The sequence below is a fragment of the Pholcus phalangioides genome, unplaced genomic scaffold, assembly GCF_987345545.1.
Source record: "Pholcus phalangioides strain wild (caught in Gottingen) unplaced genomic scaffold, Ppha-v1.0 ptg000010l_1, whole genome shotgun sequence".
In the NCBI taxonomy this organism is placed as follows: Eukaryota; Metazoa; Arthropoda; class Arachnida; order Araneae; family Pholcidae; genus Pholcus; species Pholcus phalangioides.
In genome coordinates, this window is record NW_028301603.1 from 37226587 (window position 1) to 37251534 (window position 24948).

The 24948-nt window shown below is 38.5% G+C and overlaps 1 protein-coding gene across 1 annotated transcript in view; it reads right to left on the reverse strand.

Moving 5' to 3' along the window:
• LOC149081384 (Ig-like and fibronectin type-III domain-containing protein 1) overlaps window positions 1-14945 on the reverse strand; it is an 83386-nt gene extending 68441 nt beyond the window's left edge. The window contains exon 1 of the mRNA XM_089238200.1: window positions 14566-14945. The gene's annotated coding sequence lies outside the window, so the exon portion shown is untranslated. The remainder of the gene's footprint in view (window positions 1-14565) is intronic.
• Between the last annotated feature and the right edge of the window lie 10003 nt (window positions 14946-24948).

The following is a 24948-nucleotide window of genomic DNA, read 5'->3' on the forward strand; positions in this document are numbered from 1 at the left end:
CGAAAAGAGGGACCTCGCGAAAATGAGAACTGGTTGAAATTTTCGAGAATTTTCCAGCTAGGGGCTCAGAAAAATCACTTGGCCTGGGGGGGGGGGCATGATGGTCCTACGATGTCCCTGATGGGCGGCACACTCTCACTTAAATTAAATGGTCCGCGGCACATTCCCAGGTAACTTGACTGGCCAACATGTGCTAAATATTTTAACACGTCAAAATATGTTTTAGGACATTATACGAAAATTTTTCCTCGAAAAAGAAATTCAGTCAAAAAAAATCTCAGAAAGAAATTCAGTCAAAAAATTCTAAAAAAGAAACTTTGCCATAAGGATTAATAAATTCCACCAAACACACACAAATTACAATGAAAGTCCTTTATAACGAGAATCTCGCTATGACGAGTAATTCGCAAGTGATTGTCAACAGCTAATGTTAAAGATATAAAGAAACTAATCGTTTACAGCGAGTTATTTGCGAATGAAAATCAGAACACATTCGCTATAACGACAACGGAAATCACATTTTATTTTCTACTTTCTTTAAAAATTATAAAATGGACCGGAAATTATAAAAAAGTGGCATTTTTTCCATCCCTTCACCCTATTTATACTGTAGGTGTGTATAAACACCTATAATAGGGTTTATAACCTATAATAGAGGGGTTAACCTATATGGGGTTTACATCAGGCATCTTCAACCCGTTGCTCGCGATCACCACGGTGCTCCCCGGAACATCCAGAGTGCTCGGTGCTCGTGTCCGATTCCGTGCTCGCGAGCACTTGGTAAAAGTTAAAATTAAAAACCTCGTACAAATTGCATTTAAGGATCGAAATCAATACTGATTTCATGCATTCGTATGCCGAACTTCCCGTGAGGGTGCTCTTTTGATGACGGATACAGGTAGTGCTCGTATTGTGCTCGACAGGCCTGGGTGTCTCGCGGTTTCTCCAGGCAGACCTACAGCAAGCGATACTGACATAACATGAAAAATTGAAGCATTTCCATCTTCATATTAAGAGGTGGTATTTTTTCGGCCCGAAATATGCCGAGAAGGTGAATTCTCCTCCGGGAATTCCGAACCCGGATCTCCTTGCTTACCGGGCAACTGCGTTAACCAATACACCAGAGACAAACTGCGCGGACCGAAAGAAAAATACCATCTCTCGATACAAAAGTGCCAACTGGGGCAGCTAAGGGGAAGGCCACTACGACTCCACTCAGCGCTTCACGCAACTAATGCGTGTCATAAGGAATGGAGAAGTGCGTCTCTGGTGTATTGGTTAGCAAGGTTAGTTGAGAATCTTCCAGAATTGGACCCAGGGCAAACAGGTCTTACAGCCATTTTCCCTTAAATTGTTTCTCGCTGCCAGATCTTGCGGGTTTTTTTTTTTAATGACAAAATTGCAAGAGTGAGAGAATCTCTGTATTTTTGTATTTTTTAGCCATTTTTTTTTTCCTTTTGCTGCAGAAAGAAAAAGGAAAAAATTAATCAATCGAAACAAAACTTCAGATTTTATTCAAATGCGGAAAAAAATAAATGAAAATAATGGAACGAAAAAGTGAAATCGCGAAAAAACTCGTTCTTCCAATCATCGTCAACTGTTTGTTTCCGTTTATTTGCTATGCAATCAACATTGCGTGTGGATAATCGATTAACTCTAGAGATGCACATTTCAGCAAAAAATAGCTCGAAATGAAGGGGGGGGGAAAAGAAAAGGGTAAATTTATCTAGTTTTTGAGTGTTTTTCCTCCGCCTCCATTTATATGTTTTTACAGTTCAAAAAAAAAACAAAAAAAACAACTAAAATTATAAACTAGGTGGAGGTGCGTCTCTTTTCCGTCAGGTGGCGGGAATATTTCCTAGACACTTGATATTGGAGGGGGTTTCCCAATTACCGCACGAAATTATGGAACTTAGAGAAGAAGACTTTATTTCAAAACACACAACTTGCCGCATTCCAATTCACGCTCTTCTTCTCTTGGAAGATAGATTTTCTCTTCTCGCCTTCTTTTGGCAACGTATAAACGAACAAAACACATTATGTGGTATAAGGCCACAAAAGAGAGTTGGTGAAAATGTCCAATATCAGTTCGTCAGAGCTGGGCAAATGCCCGAAATGGGCGAAAAACTGTCGGGCAACAATGGTTTTGGGGCCTCAACAATTACTTTCGGAACGTTTACTTTGGTTACCGTGGTTTCCAACAATGCGTTTCAGACGTGTATATATGCCTTCACAATGGTTTGTCACACCTTTAATTCTGTTATTATAACAGTTTATTCCTTTATAACGGTTTGTCACGTTTCCAATCGTACCAGTAATTGAAGAAAACCCGGGAAGAGCCGGGTATTTCTGCCAGCCTATATAAAGGGTATCCTGTAAGTGCTAATGCGGCATTTATCTCATCAATCGCCCATCGTAGAGGTATAGTTTCAATTTAAAAAATGCTTAAAAGGCGTTTGAATAATATTCGTTGCACAAGCTGGACGTATGACGTCGCTAACAACAGAGGACAACAACTACGACGACAAAACTGGGAATAAAAATGTTTAACGCCAACTGATGAACTCAATGCTTGCCTCAAATCATGAACACTCTGGCACAAAGTTAAAAAATTATCATTATCCACTAACATGCGAGTTCAACTGAAAAATGACTAAGCACTGCTATCATTTTCACGTCAGTTGATCAAACTTGGCAATGGAAGAATTCCCGTAGAGACCCAAGCACTGGACTGATTACGTTCCCAAATGGATTTTGCCAGTTGTTAAATTAAGTTCAAGAACTTTTAGACAAAGTCTCCACAAACATTCAACAAAATCACCGAAACCATAAGTGGCTTTATGAGAGAGCGATTCTGGCACCGAAAAATGACAGCGTGAACAAGATCAACGAAAAAATCCTAAAAATTACTCCGGGAGACATCTTATAAATCGGTTGACACTGTCACAGACACAGCGCAGACAGTTCTGTATCCTGCAGAATTTCTGAACTCTTTGGATATTCCGGGTGTGCCACCCGGGTGTACAACTTGACCCTCAAAGTCGGAGCACCTATTATGCTTTTAAGACATTTGGAGACACCGAGACTCTGCAATGGCACCAGACTCTGCGGGAAGAAATTGCACAACTACATCATTGAAGCAACGAATTTAACTTGGATGTGCCGGAGGAGAAGACGTCTTCATTCCACGTACCCCAATTATCACTGAAGAAATGCCATTCACTTTCAAGCGATTACAGTTCCCGTTTCGTTTAGCTTTTGCCATGACAATCAACAAAGCGCAAGGCCAGTCGTTGGCAGTGGCAGGAATGAAGCTAATTGAGCCCTGTTTTTCACACGGACACCTTTTCGTCACCTGTTCGCGTGTTGGTAATCCCAAAAATTTGTACATCTACACACCACATGGGAAAACAAAAAATATTGTGCATTCACAAGCAATTGCCTCAATTTTTTGATTAAAATATTTAAAAATAAAAGTAATTTTTTCTTACTTGATGCAGAAATGTTTTTGGTTAAGAAATAATTAATAAGCTATACGTATATAAATTTTTTACAGGGCGGGCAACGTCGCCGGGTATCAGCTAGATCTATATATATAAAATTGATTTTCTATGTGTGTGTGTGTGTGTGTATGTTCTCTATACAAATCTACAATTTTAGATCGATCGACGCCACATTTTGCATATATATCAAACGGGACCCGACTTGAACGATAGGCTACTTTAAAATTTCGTCAGAGCAGGCCAAATGCCCCAAATGGGCAAAAAATTGTCGGGCAACAATGGTTTTTGGGCCTCAAAAAATCACTTTCCGAACGTTTAATTTGGTTACCGTGGTTCCCTAGCAATGCGTTTTTCAGACGTGTATATGCCTTTGCAATGGTTTGTAACTTCTCTAATCCTGTTACTATATGTATAATAGTTTGCCACTCCTTCCAGTAATGAGACTTTTGAATAGATGCTATAATCATTATCAGCATCACTTTGAGGGTCAGGCAAAGGATGATCCCCACAGCGTTAAAATTGCCGATTTTACTGTAGAAATGCGGAAATTTGGTGGGGTTTTCCGCCACATGAATAATTTTAAAAATTTTATTGAATTCTAGATTTTTGAAATATTGAGTTCGTTTAGAGATATACGAAGCCCAGGAGATTAAATAGGAAGTAATTAGCCCCGGACCTACTTTTGCGTTGGATATTCATGCAATAACATTGATTTCAACTTTTTATATTTACATCTTCTCAAGCATGAAAATTAATGTCTCCGCGTATTGTCTTTCAATATTCAACTGCATAAATTCATATAGTTTAGGATGTTTTAAAATTAATTATGGGCCCATAAAGTACATCGAAGAAATTCCACAGCTTTAACTAAGCATTTTTGGAAGCTGGAATAGGCAGATGGGTAACTTGAAGTTCAGGGGGTGGAGGTTTATCGAAATACGTAGCGCCCCTTAAAAAAGGAAAAATATATATTCATTTCTACGTTTCTTTAAATCAAGATTTGTTTCTTTCATGAGTCGCGCTGGAAGTCGCCATATTGGTTAACTTAGATACGGTTTGCATGTCCCTCAAAGAAAGAGGGAGATATCACGTGATCCAAAAAAGCCTCATTGAAGAAAACCCGGGCAGCGCCGGGTATTATAGTTAGTACTGATTAAAACAGATTCGTTTCAAAATTAGTTTATAACGGCAATCTTCCCTCTGGATTGTGAACTGTCGTTATAACAAACTTTCACTGTATTTACAAAAATTAGAGGAATAAATTTTTATCAAGTAGTTAATACAGAGTATTTTTACAAATAATCGTTTTTTCCTAATGTCAAAGGCAACAAAATGAAAATTTTTGTATATTTTCCACGCGTATTAGACTTCGCAATAAATGCATTAGATATGTTTAAACAACACGTAACTTTTATATACAGGGTGTCCTGTAAGTGATGATGCGGCTTTTACCTCATCAACCGTCCCTCGTAGAAGCGTGATTCCAATTTAAAAAAATGCTCAAAAAAGCGTTCAAAAAATTACCCCGTATCAGTTTGGAGAGTGTTTCCCCAGCATGGGCCCAACCCATACGGGTAAAGGGCTTACATCCTGGAAGGGACAGAGCCTGGGTCAAGTCTGCCCTGACAGTTATGCGAGTCGAAGTACAGCGTGTAACAAAATAAGAAATCTACATTTTTATATCTCTAACTTCCAATTAGGAAGTTTTTGCCCTCTCTGTATTTTCCGAGGCCAAAAAACGAAATCCCATGTTGTTGACAGCAATATTCACTGAGATATTTGAACTGAAGAATCGGAGAAAAGTCGGGGAAAAAGACAGCAAAAACTAACGGACGGACGGACACACGGACACACAGCGCTCCTTTCCCTCATTCACGCTGTCTTCTTTCAACTCTTCTCCGATTTTTGAATTCGAATTTCTCTGCGACTATTGCAGTTGGAAACATAGGATCTGTTTTGTTTGGTGGACTCAGAAGAGACAGGGCAGCAATTTTCTAAGTGGAATGTAGAGGACGTGGGGGGACCGTATGAAAATTTAGATTTTTTTTATTTATTTTGTTACACACTGTATTTTCATTCTAAAAACTGCTGCAGAGTAATTTTCGAACGCATTTTGAGCATGTTTTAAACTGAAACCATTACCTCTACGACAAATGAGTAAGTACTAATGCTGATGAGATAAGCATTAGTACTTACGGGACACCCTGTATACTAGTCATAAGACTATCATCGTCGTATGTCTGCTATTGAATTCAGATCGATATAGCGGAACTCAATCACAATTCCGATATAAAATGAAGGTAAATAACCCATAATCGATCGGCATTTCAGTTTGAATACGTCCGCAAAATATAAAAAAAAAAAAAACAACCAGAATCTAACCAGAAAATGGAGCAGCGTCCGAAATATGTATTTTATTATCATTATTATTGCGGAAAAATAAACGAGAACCTCACCCTCCTCGACGGTCAATTGCGGGATCGAAATCATTAAAAGACGTGTGTGTCTTTTCCTCCTCCCTTTTATTGTTATCATTACGGTATTATAGGGACTCGCATGGCATCGATGGCGCATTAAATGGAGCAAGTGGACAATCGTATTGTGCGTGCGTTCGAGGTTAAATAAAGAATCGAAAAGAAAAAAAAAACGTCTTCTCCTTCTTTATTGTTCGTAAATAATGAAAAATAACGTACAAAATAAGAGCGCAGCTACTTTCTTGTCTCGCCTTTTAGGCGTATTTCATTTATTTCTCAGCGCTATAAGCGAGCTTCTTCAGGTTCATCGACACTGTTACGATCAAATGATCACGGCCCTAACCGCAGGATGTATGAATGGTGCGTTTGTATGAATTAACTGTGCATCCAACCTAGCCGGTGTTGTTGTGTGGGTTACTAGTTTTTTATACCGTTCGGGTCAGAGGGGGCGGCTTGAGCGAGGATGTGAAGCAGGGGTGTCAAACTGGCTACCCGGGGAGGACCCCCCCGAAAGCGCTAGTGATGGCCCGCGACGTCCCAACGCGATCCGAAAAAAATATCTTTACTTTAAAACTAATTTTGTTTGAAACGTAATGACTCTGGCAGTGAGAGCCAGTAATGAAATCAGCTACATATTCGCAAAACGAATAGAGGTTTCTTGGCTCAGGCCGGTATTACACTATAAAAGTTTGATAAAACTTCTTTTATAAAACTTGAAAAATATAACCAATAAGCACATATGTTACATTCGAGCGAACTTAACTGATCCGCCTATTGGTTACATTTTTTTAAGTTTTATAAACGAACTTTTATCAAACTTTTATAGTGTAATGCCGGCCTTAGAAATGAATGATAAAAGCAGCAGAAAATGTCTGATGTGTACGGATGGTAAGATTCTTTGTTTTTTTTTCAAATTTTGTTTCAAAACTTTCAACGAAATTGAATGAACGAATGGAAATGTAACCAACTGCCCAGTGCACATCCATCATCAGCAGAACTTCCGCTGCAAAGAGTTGGAAATGGACAGCGCTCGAGCCTGTGAAAAATACAGTCGGCCCCGCCTAATCGGATAACGTATTAACCGATATCCCCCACTTAAACAGATAAAAATCCGTTCTGGAACCAAAATTTATTCCATTGAGACAATGTTGTTCCCCGATTAATCTAATAAGTTTGATAGTAGCAAAAATCGAATAAGTTTAGCAGCGTTCAAGCCTGTGCGGAAACACAGTCGGCCCCGCTTAATCGGATAAACGGATACCCCGCTTAAACAGATACAAGTAAAAATCCTTCTGGAACCAAAATTTATTCCGTAGACGGCGATGGCTAAAGCTCCCCGATTTATCGAATATTGCGATTCACACAACTGTCATCATACACATTCAACTACTATACGCATAATAATTCTATTATTTTAATAATAAAATTATTATGATCATAATCGTTTTATGTTTCAATAAAAACATTTGATATTAATGGCACATATGTGCTGCCAAGACTTGGGAAAAAAAACCTAGAGTTGAGAGTGGGTATGAAGCGTCTGAGTTGCCTTTAGTACGTACGTATAATCGTTTTACATCTAGCCCATAGAGGGCGCTAACATTCACAATTAAAAGTAAAAATTTTATGATCGTTTTGTAATTCCACGTAATTCTCATTTTTTTTCCATGTCTGATTTATTCCAGAAGATTTTCACCATTGATCCTCCATCAGTTTACAAAATACAAACTATACCAACGGTGTTAAACATTGAACCAGGGCCGCAACTAGAAACCGGGGCAAGCGCGCATTTTGACACCACCCTGGTAATGTTGAAGGAGAGGTTTCAGAATTTCTGCCCCCTCCCCTCCCCTCCCCCCCCAGCTGTGGCCCTGCATTGAACACACACATTGAAGGACCGGACACACCCAGCTTCATATCTCGGAGAGATATCGAAACGTTTCCGAAAGATGATCTTTAATTCTAATTGGAAAGTCTTTTTTTTTTTTTTAGTTTTTCAAAATTTTAAAATTATTTTTAACTACTTCACGTACAAGCTTTTGCACAAAATTTGGATTATCTCTATTTCACGAATGAGCGATAAATCTGGTAACCTCGCCCCTAACCTAACCGCAAGTTATAAAAAGGAAGGGGAAGGGAAAAAATAAAAGGAAAAATAGAGTTTGTTTTAGAGTCACGTCTTTTCACCCTCACCCTACGTATTCACTTCCGCTCTTACATGCATATAGTAGAAAGATACATTATAAGTGTGAAGAAAAATCTTCAACAGGAGTATATAGAAAAAAAAAGGAGGGAAAGAAAAAAGAAACTTCTTTTTATAGAAAGTGCAGAGAACTTGTTTGAATTTATTTCACTGGCGTTTGGACGCAGTATTACGCCCGTGATCGTAAAGGGGTTTAATCACTAATTAACAAGTTTTTAATTACTAATCAACCTTTTTTACAATTACATTATTGATTCGTAGTAATTGGTGGCCCACGGTCCAATTGAGTTTGACCTTACTGGTGTAAAAGATGCGGTGTACCCGGACGGCAGATTTTAAGGGGGGCGGCAGTTCAAGCTTTAGTCAGACACCAAAATTTTTAAAAATTTCTCCAATAGTGAAAACTCACATGACGTATCGCTTTTGAACCATACTTTGACGATGAAGATGTTGAGAAAACTTGAGGGGAACAGACAGGGACTGAGACCGTAATACGAGAAACAAAAATATCCTCTATACAGGGGAGGGGGGGGGGGCAAGTGTGCATTTTGGTGGCCCCCCCCCCCGCAGTAATTTTCCCGAAACGGTCAAATAAAAGGCGAAGGAAGCATTCGGCTTCCTCACTTGTCTGGTTCCTGAGGCACCAGAAGCACCTTGGAAATAAACTTCCTAATAAAAGTCCTGGAAATAAACTTCCTAATAAAAGTCGCATCGTTATACTCGCTCTTCAAAGGATAAGGGTAAGCAACGATTATGGCCTCCCACGAGAGCTGACAGGGCTCCCGTTCGGGACGATTATATATATATATATATATAGCGTCATTATTTGTTTTTTTTTCCAAGCTATAAATTCACTATAAAGCGGCCTGCCAAAGATTTCAGCCTAGAGGCCCTGCTGCAGCTTGTAGGATGGGACATGGCTCATCAATAAGAGCTGTAATGAGGATTCAAGTTGTCTGGCGTAGTTAAGAACGGTAAAATTAGTCTGGACCAAAATGTGGGCCAAGTTTTTAAAAAGCAGGCCATATGGTAACACATATTTTGATCGGTACACAATGGTGTGTGCATTTATACTATACTAAACCAGACATGCACCTCGTCCATATTCCTCTGCGGAACTTCTAACGAACTGGTACATGTTGGAATGTGCGTGTTCGTGTTGTGAACCTAACGTAAAGTTTGTTTCTGTGTAATGCTTTTTATGCCATCTGCCATCAATTTTTCTAACCATGACTGAAGTGATGATGATTGAAGATTTTATCGTTGTAAGCCTGTTGCTTTCTGTGGCGAGACTTTTTAACGGGCATATCGGCTAAGACTAGCGGCTCGAAGTTGGGAAACACTTGTGTATCTGTACTAAAATAAAATCAGGTTTATCCCAGGGTAACCTTCACTAAACCCTGTCAACTTCCTGCCAGGTTTGTCTTTAGGGGTGGCACATCCAGAGACTTTGCATCTGGGCGGCAGGTGAGCTTGAGACATCCCTACTGGTCAGTCAAACAGGATGATGTGGTCCAGCACGATGCTCTCTCATCGTGAGGATACAGGTTAGGACCCCGTTGATGCACAGTGGTGGTCGGCTGTAGTTGGTTTTTACGGTTTTCCAACTTCGAAGGGGTGAATATGGCCCCTCCAGCCCCCCCCCCCCCCCGCAGAGTGCATGCTACTTAGCGGAAATCACTACTACACTTACATAACGTGAAAATTCACGCACATTTGCCATCTTCACTTCAAAATACAGAAGACAGGTGACACCACCAGCACGAACACAAAACAAGCTCAATTCTGACAACATAAATACGTTAGGGCCACACATACACTCTAAGCACGTATTCCGGCATGTGCCAATTCATTAGCATTTCCGTAGAGGAATGTGTACGAGGTGCATGTACGGTAAAATAGTAGTAGTAGTGGTAGTTGGACAGGACATTCGGAGACAATGAGACGTCGTAACAATGGCGATACGCGCACGTTAAATTGAAAAAAAAAAAGGCATTTAGTCCTCAGTTTTTCCACCAGGTGTTCACTGTTACGCCCCTGTTATCAAGGACAAAACGTTTTTACTTTATTTGATATGTTCGTCTAACAAAGGTGAAACGAATCGAACGAAGCATGAATCAAACCGGAATGCGTTTAATGGCAAGGACTCGCCAAAAAATAGCCGTTTTATTTGATGTAAATCATATTCATAGCCACATCTCTATCTCAAATCCACACCCAAACCTTGAGAACAGCTGCAGCTGGTAATTGGTTATGTTATGTCATACAATGGAAGGTGCTTCGAACGTACATAATGCGTCCGTCCTTCAGAGGAACAGAGGTTGAAGATGATTTGTTAAGTCCACCTGATTGGTGGAAGGACAAGTCGTTATTGTCGCCAGGACATCGGAATTCTTTTTGAGAGTGTTCTCAGAGCCGCCCTTAGGGAGTGCGCGACAGGTGCGGTCGCGCCGGGCTCCGCAGTATTTGCCACCCCCCCCCCCATCACTTACGGTAATAATAATTTATTTCATAAATTCTGAAATTTAATCAATTCTGGAATTCTACAAATACAAATACAACGCCACAACAGGCAAATTGCCCAACGAGGTGGCTGACTTAAGAACATCATGGATCCCCGAGCCATTTTTTGGAGGCCCTACCTACTACTACTACTAGTACTACACCACACATGCACTCCACCCACACCCCCCCCCCCACCCCGCGGAACCCCCCAACGAATCGGTACATGCGGGAATGTGCGTGTACGTGTAGTGAAACCTGACGTGAAGTTTTTTTGTTTCTCTGTTATGTGTAGTGCTGCCATCTGCCACTTGTTTTTCTAACTATGAGTGAAGTGTTATGATTGAATGATTTATCGTTGTAGGACTGTTGCTCTCTGTGGCGAGACTTTTTAACGGGGAAATCGGCTCGCATTTGCGCCTTGAAGTTGGGAACCACAGAAAACCAACTTCGGCCGGCCGGCCACCACTGTGGGGTTCGAACCCAGATCCTCGCATCGCGAGTCCGTCACTATAACCACTCGACCACCACAGCGGCATAAAAAATATAAAGTACCAATTTCTGAAACTTCATCAATTCTGGAATTCTGAAACTTTTCATCCATTTTCAATCTATCAATTTCCATCAAGTTTTACGGGTTCTGGAATTTATTCTTGCATTTATTCTGAATTTTCACGGGTTGTGCTGGAATTATCTCTGTAAATTATTTTATTATTTCCGATGTATATGAATTTTTGGATGCCAACTCCCCTCTCCCACAGAATACACAAAGTCGGTTGGTTACGGGACATCTCTGTCTCTCTCTCTCTCTCTCTCTCGAAATTATTGAGACGCCTCTGGCCCCGCAATTATTTTCGCATTTTTGAGCGTCTTCACCCTGACAGTGCGCTGGTGGCACTGTTTGCGAACGAGGAGCAGGATGAATCCCAAACCTAATTAATGACGTCTCGGAGAAATTAGACTGACTGTATTGAACTGCCCGAGCGCAATGAGGTGCTCTGCCCTTCTTGTCATTTGATACAATCCTTGATCAATCAAATTTCTGATTGCGCCTTTTGCCATACGATTTTTATACAACTTTCCATGATTATTTATTATCCCCGTGCCCGCAGCACTTTACTTTAACTTGATTAATTTGATTCTTCGATTTACATAATTTTTGATTTCCTTGCACTATATGTAATCTTTGACGTATCAATAAATTTTGGTTTTACCGGAGATGTCCTGTTTCCCCCCCCCCCTCCGGGGGGGGCGAAGTGCTTACGTTGCTTCTTGCGACAGAGCCTGGGTGTCTCGCGGTTTCTCCAGTTTCTTCAGTGTAGAAGTTCCCTGTTAGGTAAAACATGGATAACAAGGATTTTAAGCATTCACCAAAGATGAAAAGGTAAGGAAACTCTGTGCCTGTGGTTTATACAGCGTATATAACATGTACGCAATGATTACGATCTCAAAGATGACATCAAAATATGAGCTATATATAGTTTCTGTATATATCTAGTTTTTTATAAGACCTAATACTATATACTTTTCAAGATCATGATCTCGATTGTTTTTAACAGGTAGGAAATATATTGGTTTGAAATTATCGTCTGACAAAAAGCCGATTTTTCAAACACAATGTGGTAAAAGAAGTCTGTAAATAACGTTGAGTTGCACAGTGTGGGATAGTTTCGAAACGCGCTGTAATAAACCGCGACGAGCGTTACCCGGAGTCGCGCAATTTCGCAGTTACGCGATTTTCTGTGAAAAATGTGCGCTCCATTTATAAGAAGTTCAAGTATAATCACAGGATTATCGCTCGGATAGTAGAGATTATCGAAGTGATAATGGAAATATACAGACTTGTTTTATTCAATCAGAACACCATGTGTGTTGAAACTGCGCCAATTTTTGACAGGCTACAGCAGAGACGCCCTTACGGGGGGAGGGCAGGTGAGGTCGCAGGACCCTGCGGTTAGGGAGGCCCCACACTTACGGTAATAGAAGTGAAAAAATATATACATTTTCAAAACGAAAACAAATTCATTAGTAAACAAAGTGTTTGAGGTTCAACAGTTTGATTCTTGAATTTTCATCGGTACTGGAATTATTTCTTCCATAAATCCTGAATTTTTATCAATTTTTGAAAAACTTCCTTCATTCGTTCTGAATTTTCATTAATTTTTGAATCATTTCTTTCATTTTATCTGAGTTTTCATCAATTTTTACGATTCCTTTTTTTTTTTAATTATGAATTTTGATGAGATTTGAGAGTTTTACCTTTTATTAATTCTGAATTTTTATTGGTGCTGGAATTTCGTCAAGTTTATGGTCACAGCAGATTTCTAATTTGTATCTGTTTTGCTAGAGCATAAGCTGCACTGTCAAAGCAAAGTCTTCAGATGAAACATTACTGCAGCTTGATGTTGCAACCAAGAAAAATCTGAATCTTTTTTATCCCTCCCTCTAAATTATTATCAAACCTTCTTTCTGGTTACCTAGGAAATTTTACATGTTTTGCAACACTCATCAGAAACAAAGCATGTTGAAAACATATGCTTTTCAGAAACAATAGATGTCTCTGAACTGAAACACGTGGTAAAGAGCAAATAATTTTCAATCATGTATTTCTAGCTAGGAGAAAAGGACGTTTGATAAAAGCACTCGCCTCTTTTTCCTGAATAAACCTAATTTGTGAATTGATTTACAATTCTAATTGATTTAAAAGGAAGTTAAGTGGTGTCTACATTCCTCTAAACCAGGGGTCTTCAACCTTTTTGCAGTCGCGGGCATTGGCTGTACCCATCGTCAAAAGAAGAGCACCCTTACGGCAAGTTTGACGTACGAATGCATGCAAATCAGGCTGATTTCAATCCTTGAATGAAATTTGTACAAAGTGTTTAATTGGAACTTGGAGCAAGTGCTCGCGTGCACGAAATTTGACGCGAGCATCGAGCACTCTGGGGTACTTCAGAGAGCACCGTGGTTGAAGAAGATGCCTGCGCGCTTAACCTTCTCAACACAAAACTTGTTAGGTGGCAGCTGATGTTGTAGGATTCGAACTAATGTTTTCCAAATGTTACGAATGGAATGAAAAAAAATCTGGGGAAAATTTACATTTGGCTGTAAACTATTGATAAAAAAATATTTGAAATTATAAAAAAAAGATTAAATATGAAAAAAGTATACATCGAGATCCTAAAAATGCATATTATTGAAAAAATAATAATATATTTTTGTTTAAAGACAAGAAATTTATAATTTTAAAATTTTTGAAAAATGGGCCGAAGAAAGCCAGGAAGAGGACATTTCCTTAAGAAATGAAAATTTGTTTAAGCAAATATTGATGAAGAAAATTGGAAACAGAGTGGCAACTTTTCAGAAAATACGAACATAAATAGAAAGTGACGAAAAGAAAAATGTTCCATGTCAAATATATTTAATGTAAACTGCTGAGGGGGGGGGGGCGCAATTTAGGCCTATTCCGTGAGAATCACCCTTGTACGAAAAAATCGTACCCCCCCGACTCACGCGAATTCGACTTACGCGGTTATCGTCGTCGGTCCCACCTTCACCGATCAACGTATGAATATCTCAGAGTTTACGGGTAAACTATGAACAAGACATTATTGCACCACAAACTTTACATTCGTTTGTGGTGCTGTGAATTATACATAACACGCGTCCAAACAATTTACGGGGGGACACAAACACATTTATAGAAATCTCTCACGCTTTTTGAAGTTTAAGTGTGTCACAGATGAGGAAGTTCTCAACTCTCTCTCTCTCGAGAGAGAGAGAGAGAGAGAGTTGAGTTTTTCAAAGAACTCTCTCGAATACTACCGACACAATGTGGGGAAAGAGAGAGATATCGGCATCAAAAATCACAAAATATATGACTCACCTGCTAAAACTAGTTATCCTTCAAAAAAGAAATGAGAATAAAATCCAAAAAAGAAGAGGGTCTTTTCAACAGGTTACGTATATCTTGCGAGAAACAACACTTTGCGAAACATCATTTTCCCCCCATCAAAATTCCGAAACATACACGCACATACACGAATAGCAAAGGCTTCTCTATTTTTTCGGTGTGTGTGTGTATAATAATGTATGGTTTCCTTTTTCGCGTATCTGAACAAAATCCAATATGCGCGCGCGCGCGCTGCCGTGTTGCGTGCGTGTGAATATGAAGCTTGCTGGTAGACGACTGAGTGACTTCGACGAGCTGCGATTTTTTGTGCGTGGACTGGTTTTCTCGTGGTGTCTCTCTACCTTGGATACTGAACTGAGGTTGAAAACGCGCGAGGTTTGCTTCTTTTTTAGTTTTTGCTGCCTCACGTCCGTCGTCGCAGCAGCTCGTTTGACCAGTTGAGCCTCCAGTCGAGGGGGAAAAAAAAACATCGAAAAATAAATTCGAAACACACAAAAAGACACACGAGGCGGAAAAGGAAAATAAATGTTCGTGTAAAAACCGCGTATTTTTTAATGCTTTTTCGACAAATTACATCAAACGCAGGCTGATTTCCATGTTTCGTGGCTGTTCGGACGCGTGTTTTGAATGGAGGCGCTATGTGCTTCCCCCCCCCCCCCACAACGGGTCGGCTGACAAGGCTCCAGCCCTGGGGCCGGAAGGATTTTAATCATTTTTTTTTGTTTTGTTTTTTCACGCTATAAATTCATCATAAAGGGCCCCCGTGAAAGTCTGGTCGGGGGGGGGGGGGCGTAAAAGATCCCAGCCTAGGGGCCCTGCTCCAGGATGTGGGGGCCATGGGAGGCGCCACCGAATTCAATGAATTTTTTCATGATTGAGGCGCCATGATTAGGAAAACGGGAAGTGTGATACGGAATCGGCGTGATCAGGGGAACTCTTCCGAATCGGTATCTAAATCAGGCATCTTCAATCCGTTGCTCGCGAGCACCATGGTGGGTGCTCACTGAAGCATTCAGAGTGCTCGATGCTTGTGCCTGATTAAGTTCTCGCGAGCACCTGATCAACGCTCAATTGCATTGAAATTTTAAAATCGTATTGATTTTTCAGGCATGCGTATTTTTCTAACTTGATGTACGGGTGCTCTTCTTTTGATGACGGGATACTGCCAGTGCTCATGACTAGGAAGAGGTTGAAGAATTTCTGAATAATAATAAATCGGGGAACTTTTCCGTGTGAAAATCCAATTTTTTTAAATCTAAAACACTATCGTCTTTCTATAACAAATTTGTGCTCAAATCTCTGCTCAGAAACAACTTTTGTAAAACAAATAAATTTGAAACAAAAGACACGAGGTGGTAGAGTAAAAAAAAATGTGCATATAAAATCGCGAATTTTTAATGCTTTCGACAAATTACATATACGCGGCGATGTTTTGTGGCTGTTCAGTGGCGTGATTTGAATGAGGCGCCACTGAAAATTCAATGAATTTTTCATGGTTGAGGCGCCATGATGAGAAAACAGGAAGTGTAATACCATGATCAGGAAACTCTTTCAAATCAGTATCTAAATCAGGCATCTTCAGTCCGTTGCTCGCGAGCACCGTGGTGCATCCAGAGTGCTCGATGCTTGTGCCCGATTTCGTGCTCGCGGGCACTTGATCAACGTTCCAATTAAATATCTTGTACAAATTACAATAAGATTTTAGAACCATATTGATTTCACGTATACGTATTCCTAACTTGATGTAAGGGTGCTCTTCTCTTTTTTGATGATGGATACCGGCAATATAGTCGCGATTATAAAAAAGTTGAGGACCTCTGAAACTTTCTGCAAGTTTCATGCCTTTCCTATAACAAAAATGTGCTAAAACCTCTTTTCAGAAACAAATTTTTAAAATAAATAAATTTGAAACAAGGGACACGAGGTGAAAAAATTTTTTTGTATAAATTCGTGAATTTTTGATGCATACGACAAATTTGAAAGAGGTGCCTCAGAATTCGACGAATTTACAGGCTCATTAGGCACCTTGATGATGAGACAGAAAGTGATATATAGAATCAGCATGATCAGGGAAACTTAAAAATTACCTCAAAAAAAAAAAATTCCGTGGAATTTTTTTAAGATAGTACAAGTACCGAAAATAAAAGTGAAAATTCAAGAATGTATATTTTTAACAGGCCCGTAACTAAGCTGGGACAACCGCGGCACTACCCCAGAGCCCCATTGGGGACCCTTCAGTCCAAATGAAAATGTTATAATAAATGCACTTAGTATTCACAAAAAAAGAAATTCTCTTGGAGAAAAATTTATTTTAAAATATATTGTGAGAAAAAGAGTTTAATGATAAAAAAAAATTACTTTAAAAGAAATTAATGCTAATAAAATTCTTTTAAAAGAAATGAATGTTACAAAAAGAAATTGCGGTGAAAGAAACTTATGATAAAAATTATGACGGAAAAAAATTCATTGCATTAAATTACGATCGAAATGGTCTCTGATGAAATGAGATTTTCATTATCTCTAGTAAATATGCCTCTAGACCAGTGGTTCTCAACCGGGGGCCATATGGCCCCCTTGTGGTACTGGGATACTTCAAGGGGGTCACGGAAGAAAATGGAGAAAGGGGCCATGACAGGTGGTTTGGAGAGCTGAGAACAAAAATTAAGGTGTGAAGAAATAAAGATTTTATATTAGTGACTAACACTTACAGTGAGAAAGAGAATCCAACAAAACCACCCATAAAACCAGGGCCTTCTTTAGAGCATGGACCCACCCAGGCCTCACCGCCTACATTTTGAAACAAGTTCCCTAAGATGGGGTTTTTCTCAAGTCCCCGGCTAAATTTTTCAGACCCCCCTTCCCTATATGAAATTTATGGTATGAAAAAAAAAAATGATGAAAACCATATTAGGCCCCGGGCTGTAGCTCTGTCAGTCCCACTCTTGTGAGGGGCGTCATGCCCATAAGTGACCCCGCCTTATGATATTTTGTATAGTACAATTAATTTTGAAAATAAGTAGAAAATATGTAGGCTGTTTATTTCCAGCTAATGTATGGGACTACCATAACGCCACTTTGCCCAAGGAGGGGGGGGGGGCCATGATATTGAGACGGTCCTGATAGAACTCGGACTAGCGGGGAGATCAATAAATTCTAGGCTAGTGTCTATGTTAGTCTGGAGGCCAATTTTCTTTGCAAAATTTTCGTCCAGTATAAATTCACTGAAAAAAATCATTTCAATACGTATAAAGTGTCTTGCTTCTAAATGAGAGTTGAAAAATCTGGGTAAGACAGGGGAGCCACGAGAAAAAAAATATGGTTCAAAAGGGGGCCACGGGCAAAAAAAGGTTAAGAAACACTGCTCTAGACGACAAACATTGAAATTTAACTTTTTTGTGTTACTAATTTTGGAAATTGAAATTGAAAAAAAAGTTCATGATAAATAATATGAGGTAAAAGGAAATTATAGGATTATGGCTGGAACATATAATAAAGAGAAATTACGATTTAAAAAATTTCACGACAAAAGAAATTATGATTGAAACGTTCTGATGAAAAGAGTTCGTGATAAAAACAATAAAAGACAATAAAAAAGAAATTATGGTAAAAAGATTATGAAATTTCGATTAAAAAAGGATGAAAAGATTATGAAATTTCGATTAAAAAAGGATGAAAAGATTATGAAATTTCGATTAAAATATGATAAAAAGATTATGAAATTTCGATTAAAATATGGTAAAAAGATTATGAAATTTCGATTAAAAAATGGTAAAAATATTATGAAATTTCGATTAAAAAATTATAAAAGATTATGAAATTTCGATTAAAAAATTATAAAAAGATTATGAAATTTCGATTAAAAAATGATAAAAGATTATGAAATTTCGATTAAAAAATTATGAAATTTCGATTAAAAAATGATAAAAGATTATGAAATTTCGATTAAAAAATTATGAAATTTCGATTAAAAAATGATAAAAGATTATGAAATTTCGATTAAAAAATGATAAAAGATTATGAAATTTCGATTAAAAAATGATAAAAAGATTATGAAATTTCGATTAAAAAATTATAAAAAAATTATGAAATTTCGATTAAAAAATGATGAAAATATTGTGAGCTTACACAATGAAAAGAAATTTTGAATTAAAATTCAGATTTTAAAAAAATCTAAACATGAAATTCCGACCAAAAAGTCGGAAAAGGAAAAAAATATCAATTCTCTTTTCTTTTTTTTTTTAAATCTGTCTAAAAAAATTGAGAAAAATTTTTGAAAAAATAACTGAGGCTGGGATTACGCTATAAAAGTTTGATAAAATATCTTTTACAAAACTCGAAAAAAAAACAACCGATTAGCCTATTGGTTACATTCGATTGAATATAATCGACATGCTCATTGGTTTACATTTTTTAAGTTTCATAAAATAACTTTTATCGAACTTTTATAGCTTAAATCCCGGCCTCCATTATTATATTCATTCATTTTCATCTTCATGCGAATTTCTTAATTTCAGCATATGTTGTCAGAATCATTTATATCACCACATATGCATGTTACGCTTTAGATACACAGCTCAAAACAATGAAATATGTATTATTTATTAAAATTTGCTAAATTTATTTCTTTAAGTTTGCTAATTGGTGATTTGCTCTTGTGACAAAACTCTTTGTGAATATCTATAACAATGCTCTTTATCAATAATTCATCAATTTCAATGTTTAAGGGATGTAACGATCTCTGAAGTCGATTTCTTTTAAACGAATATATTGCATTCAATTGCAAATCAAATGCAAAAAGTTATCGTATCAATCGATTAATTTCGTTCTTTCACAATAGAAGAAAGAAGTAATGAATTATATCGTGTAAATGCATGCAAAAGAAAAACACTATGAACGCAAAATTTTCTGAAAAATTTGAATTCAGATTTTCTTAAATATATATATATATATATATTTTCAAAATTTAAAAATTCATGAAATTCTAACGAATGATCGTATATCCAAGTTCGAGGTTCATTTTATTGATACATGTGAATGAACATTTCTGCAAAATTTCAGAATTTTTGGTGCATTGTAGTTTGTTTTTTGAATCTTACGGATGTACTCAAAAATTGAAATCTGAGGAAATGATATTGAATCGGTTATTATACATAAAAACCAGTTATTATGCGTACTTACCGATCGTTTTGGTAAGTTTGATAAATTTATCACTTTTATCAAAGCATCGTTGGTTAATTTGATAAATACTAAAAAGAATTACCGCTTTTATCGGTGATTATGCATAACACTCAAGCATCGGTGGCGAATTTGGTAAATACTAGTAGAATTTTCATTTCTACGGGATGATTATAAATAATGCCCCAGGGTACCTGATTAATTTGATAAGTACTTTAAATTTATCGCTTTTGTCGGTGATTATGCATAATATCCCATTCTAATTGATAAATATGGAGAAAAATTCCCAAATGTATGTATGACCTCCCTCGATTTAAAGGGATGTCACGGGCCCTGAAGTCGATTATACGGTAAAAGTGATTAATTTCAAGTACTTATCGAATTAGCCAGGTACAAGAGTGTGTGCGTGCCCGAGTGGCATGGTGGTAAGATGTTCGTCTACCATCGTGAAGGTTGTTGTCAGGGTCCCGGGTTCGAACCCAAGGGAGGATATAGATAAGATATCTTCCCTGACGAGAACTCGAGGTGACCACCGACAGACAGCGCATTCACTTCCAACCCATCTCACTAATGGCAGTAAATTGCAATATGGCCAGAGTTGGTGTTTGGTGAAGTAGTAGGTACGCAAGTGTGTATCTGGTGTCAGTAAAAATTGAATTTTTTTTAGCATTACATAACCACCGGTAAAAGCGACTAATTTCAAGTGTTTATCGAATTAGCCAGGTACGCTTGGATATCATGTATAATCACAAGAGAAAGTGAATTTTGTTTTAGCATTTAATCAAATTTACCAACGATTTTTGGGTGTTATGCATAACCGCTAGTAAACGGTGATAAATTTATCAAACGTACGGAGATGACTGGCGGTTATACATATATATAATAACCGATTTATCACATTTACCGTAGTAACATACCGCAGCATTTTTAGCCCCTTGCCTCCTTAGCCCCGCCTAGTCTTTTAGTGACGTAATAGCCAACGAGCCTTGGCCAATGAACGTAACCCCACGTTAAAATCCTACGTATGGGATGGAATAACGCGACCGGGACTGATGCGAACAACGATTCGAATAAATTTTCCATGTGATGGAATCGCCGTCAGATGGACGCGAATGCACAATTTATTCTTCACCGACGTGTATCTTTCCATGACCGCCATGAAAAACGCCTATAGTAGACGCAAAAAAAATGATAATAACTAACACAACTTGGTGAGTGTGGCGACATAGAAATTTTAATTTAAAAAAAAAAAAGGAAATGCCACAACCGGCTGATTCGCTGCATTGGACTTGCTTCCGTGACACACACACTCCTCATTACATTTACTTGTACATTCTGTTGTTCTTCTTCTCACGCTAGTTTCATAAGTGAGTCGCCATTGGAGCAAGACTTGTTAGTCCGTCGCATGTTGAATGAGTGATGAGAGACACTCGATACCTGTTTTTTTTTTTTTGTTATATCTGAAGTCACCTGAAAAAGAACAAAATGGAGCGAAAACTTTTGATTGGAAAATCCGTGAACCTTAAAAAGTCCTAAGGTTCGCAATTCACAATTCTTTCTACACTGCTTGACAAATGCTAAAGGATAGCGTTATTTTGCGTTACACCCGAAGATAGACATCCTTTCAAAGAAATGGAACTTGGCACATTTTTAGTAGACATCCTGAAAGTGTCTTTACGATGCACAAAATGAAACAGATATCGCCACATGGCGGAAAAAAGGCAAGCAAAAGAAAAAGAAGAAAAAAAGAAAAGGATGCTCCTTATTAGGGTGACCATACGTCCCGTATTTCCCGGGACAGTCCCGGTTTTCTTTCTTTTTCTGGCCGTCCCGACTTTTTGGCAAAAGTGTCCCGGTTTTTACATGACGCCTACTTGGATTTTAATTCTTAATTGAAGTCAAAGATTGAAATTATTTTTCAACTCATAAACTATATTATGATAATTACAGCTACAAATAAGAACTTTAATTTCCCACATTTGTCTTGTTGAATGTTTAATTTTGTCGAATTCATTTTAATCCACTGCAATTTGCAGTAATGCTTCGTTTCCCGCCATTGCGATTTTTCCATAATTTTCAGCAATATTTGGTAACTTGTTGAACTCTTGGCGGTAATTGGCGATGTCCCGTATTTGCACAATCACAATTTGCCATATTTCTCTCAAGGAAATATGGTCAGCCTACTCCTTACGGCAACTGTAAATAATTGTGTGGGAAAGCGGGGCGGGAAAAAATAAACTCGTTCTGGTTAGGGTGACCATACGTCCCGTATTTCCTGGGACAGTCCCGGTTTTTTCTGTTTTATTTGGCCGTCCCGACTTTGTAGCGAAAGTGTCCCGGTTTTTCCCGTTTTTTAAACGAAGCTTACTTAAATTTTAATTTTTTATTGAAGTCAAAGAATGAAATTATTTTCCCACTTATAAATTATATTTTGATAATTACAATTATAAATAAGAATATTAATCTCTCGCATTTGTCTTGGTGAACGTTTTATTTCGTGGAATTCATTTAAATCCATTACAATTTGCAGTAATGCTTTATTTCCCGCCATCTTGATTTTTACGTAATTTCTCCAATATTTGGCAACTTTGCTTACTTTTGGCAATAATTGGCGATGTACCGTATTTTCCCGTATTTGGAATCCCAATTTCCAGTATTTCTATGGAGGCAATATGGTCAGTCTAGCTCTGGTGTAAATAAGGACAGATACGAGCTCATCAGTATGAGGTGCGATCTCCTCGGATACTGATGCACATTTGGCATCTGTTGTGCACACATGCTGTCCACTAAATTGTTGAGGGGAGTTTGAAGGATTTTGTCCCATTCATCCTTCAAGGTGATTTTGGGTTCCTGTATGGTTCGAGGAGGGCTGTCTTGGAGTCCTGGAAGCTCTAGGAGAATCACCACACGTCAATATGTCAGCCTAGTGACAAAAAGAAACAGAAATTCCACTCCTGGCCATGTAGACCGTAGACCTTGATAACGGTACTTGCACTCGCGAATTGGCGGCATCCATTTCTCGGTGATTAAATGATGTTGGCTTATATATGCAAGGAAGTCTGTAAAATACATCCCGGTACGAATACGTCATCGTCAAAAAAGATCGTGTCGGTGTATTGAGCATATTCGTTGGGATCAGCAACTGCGGTCCAGAGTCGTGTCCTCTGACGAATCGCGCTTCAGCATCAACGGTGATTCTGGACACCAGCTACTGTGGAGAGAGCACGAAACTCGTAACTATTAACAGAATGTCCAGGAAATTGATCACTATGGCTAAGGAGTGATGGTGTAGTTTCGGGTATCGTGCTCAATAGGTATCGTAAAATCACAGTAGTATTGCACCGACATTCTCTTGTGTAAATGTCTGTCATTTCCGAGGTGCAGTTGGTCTAGACCAGTGATTCCCAACGTGGGCGTTAACGCCCACTTGGGGGCGATGGAAAGTTCCAGGGGGGCGGTAGAAGCTACGGGTATAACATAGGATCCTATGGGTTAGATTGCGTTGGGGGCGATGGAAGAAAAAAATTTCTGAAGAAAGAAAGGGGGCGATGGGACAAAAAAGGTTGGGAAACTATGGTCTACACCAGTGATCGGCAAACTCATTAGTCAACAGAGCCAAATATCAACAGTACAACGATTGAAATTTCTTTCGAGAGCCAAATTTTTCTAAACTTAAACTATATAGGTAGGTACATTGTTATTAACTTAATTAGGGTACTCCTCAGCTGGCCTTTGCTAAAAACGTCCTCGATCTGATTGAGATACGTTCGCTGAGGTCGACCCTTTCAGACTCTCCCATCCATACTCGTCTTGTATATGACCGATGTTGGATGCGGATGGAAAGAGGAGGCCACGGGAGTCATCATGAGAGGTGGTGGTTCAGGAGCCCGCGAAAAAGATGACTCACTAGGGAGAGGAAAGGAGCGAGAACAAAATGGCCAAAATGAGTGTCTCTCTAAACATGGTTTTTCAAAAATCTGGAGTTTTTGTGAGCTCGCACGTGGTATTTTGTGAAAGAGCCACACTCTAGGGGCCAAAGAGCCGCATGTGGCTCGCGAGCCGCGGTTTGCCAACCTCTGGTCTAGACTTTCTGTTCGTGGATGATAATCTCCATCCACATAGAACAAATGAAGTGTCCAACACACTAGCAAGCGAAGATATTGAGTGCATGCCATGGCCTGCATATTCGCCAGACCTAAATTCTATCGAGCACGCCTGGGATGCACTCGGCACAAGTACTGACATAGCACTCCTCGAACCATAGAGGAAATCGAAATCGTCTTGAAGGAAGAATGGGACAAAATCTCTCATGAATTTGGTGGACAGCAAGCACAGCAGATGCAAATGTGCATCAATGTCAGAGGAGGTCACAGTTCATACTGGCGAACTCATACCTGTCCTATTTCCTGCAAAGCGAGCACCTTCTTCTCAACTGCTTACAATTGCTGTGAGGAGCATCTTTTTTTTTGCTTTTGCTTATCTTTTTTGGCCACGTGGCGACATCTGTTTCATTTTGCCTAATAAAGATACTTCAGGATGTCTATCAAAAATGTGCCAAGTTTCATTTCTTTGAAGGACATCTATCGTTAGGTCTGGCGAAAAAAAAACCACTGTTCTTTAATCATTTGTCAAACAGTATAGATGCATTTTGCATGGCGACTTGAGTGGCGTTTGATGAATGCAAGAAGTCTCTGCAAGAATGGTACCTCGTTGTACTTGGTCGTGTTGAGTACATGTGTGATTTGTCTTAGTCGTGTTGGTGGCATGACAGAATCATTGCGAGTCAACTCATCGTGCCTTCAATTCGTAACAGTATCGATGCATCGTGTAACAAATCCATCACGGTATTGATTAATGTTAGTAATGATGTGACAAATTAATCACTATATCGATTTCATCATTTAGAAAAATACATCGTGATTTTATATTTCATCATTAAAAAAATGCATCACCATTTCAATTAATCATCAAAAATTCATCGTGATTTTAATTAATAATTAAAATGCATCGCGATTTTAATTATTCATTAAAAATTCATTACCATTTTAATTCATCATTAAAAATGCATCGCGATTTTATTCATTATTAAAGAAATGCATTGTAATTTTAATTCCTCATTAAAAAATTCATCGCGTTGTCTATGAAATTCATTGGTATTGTCTACTCATCATATAGCGAATT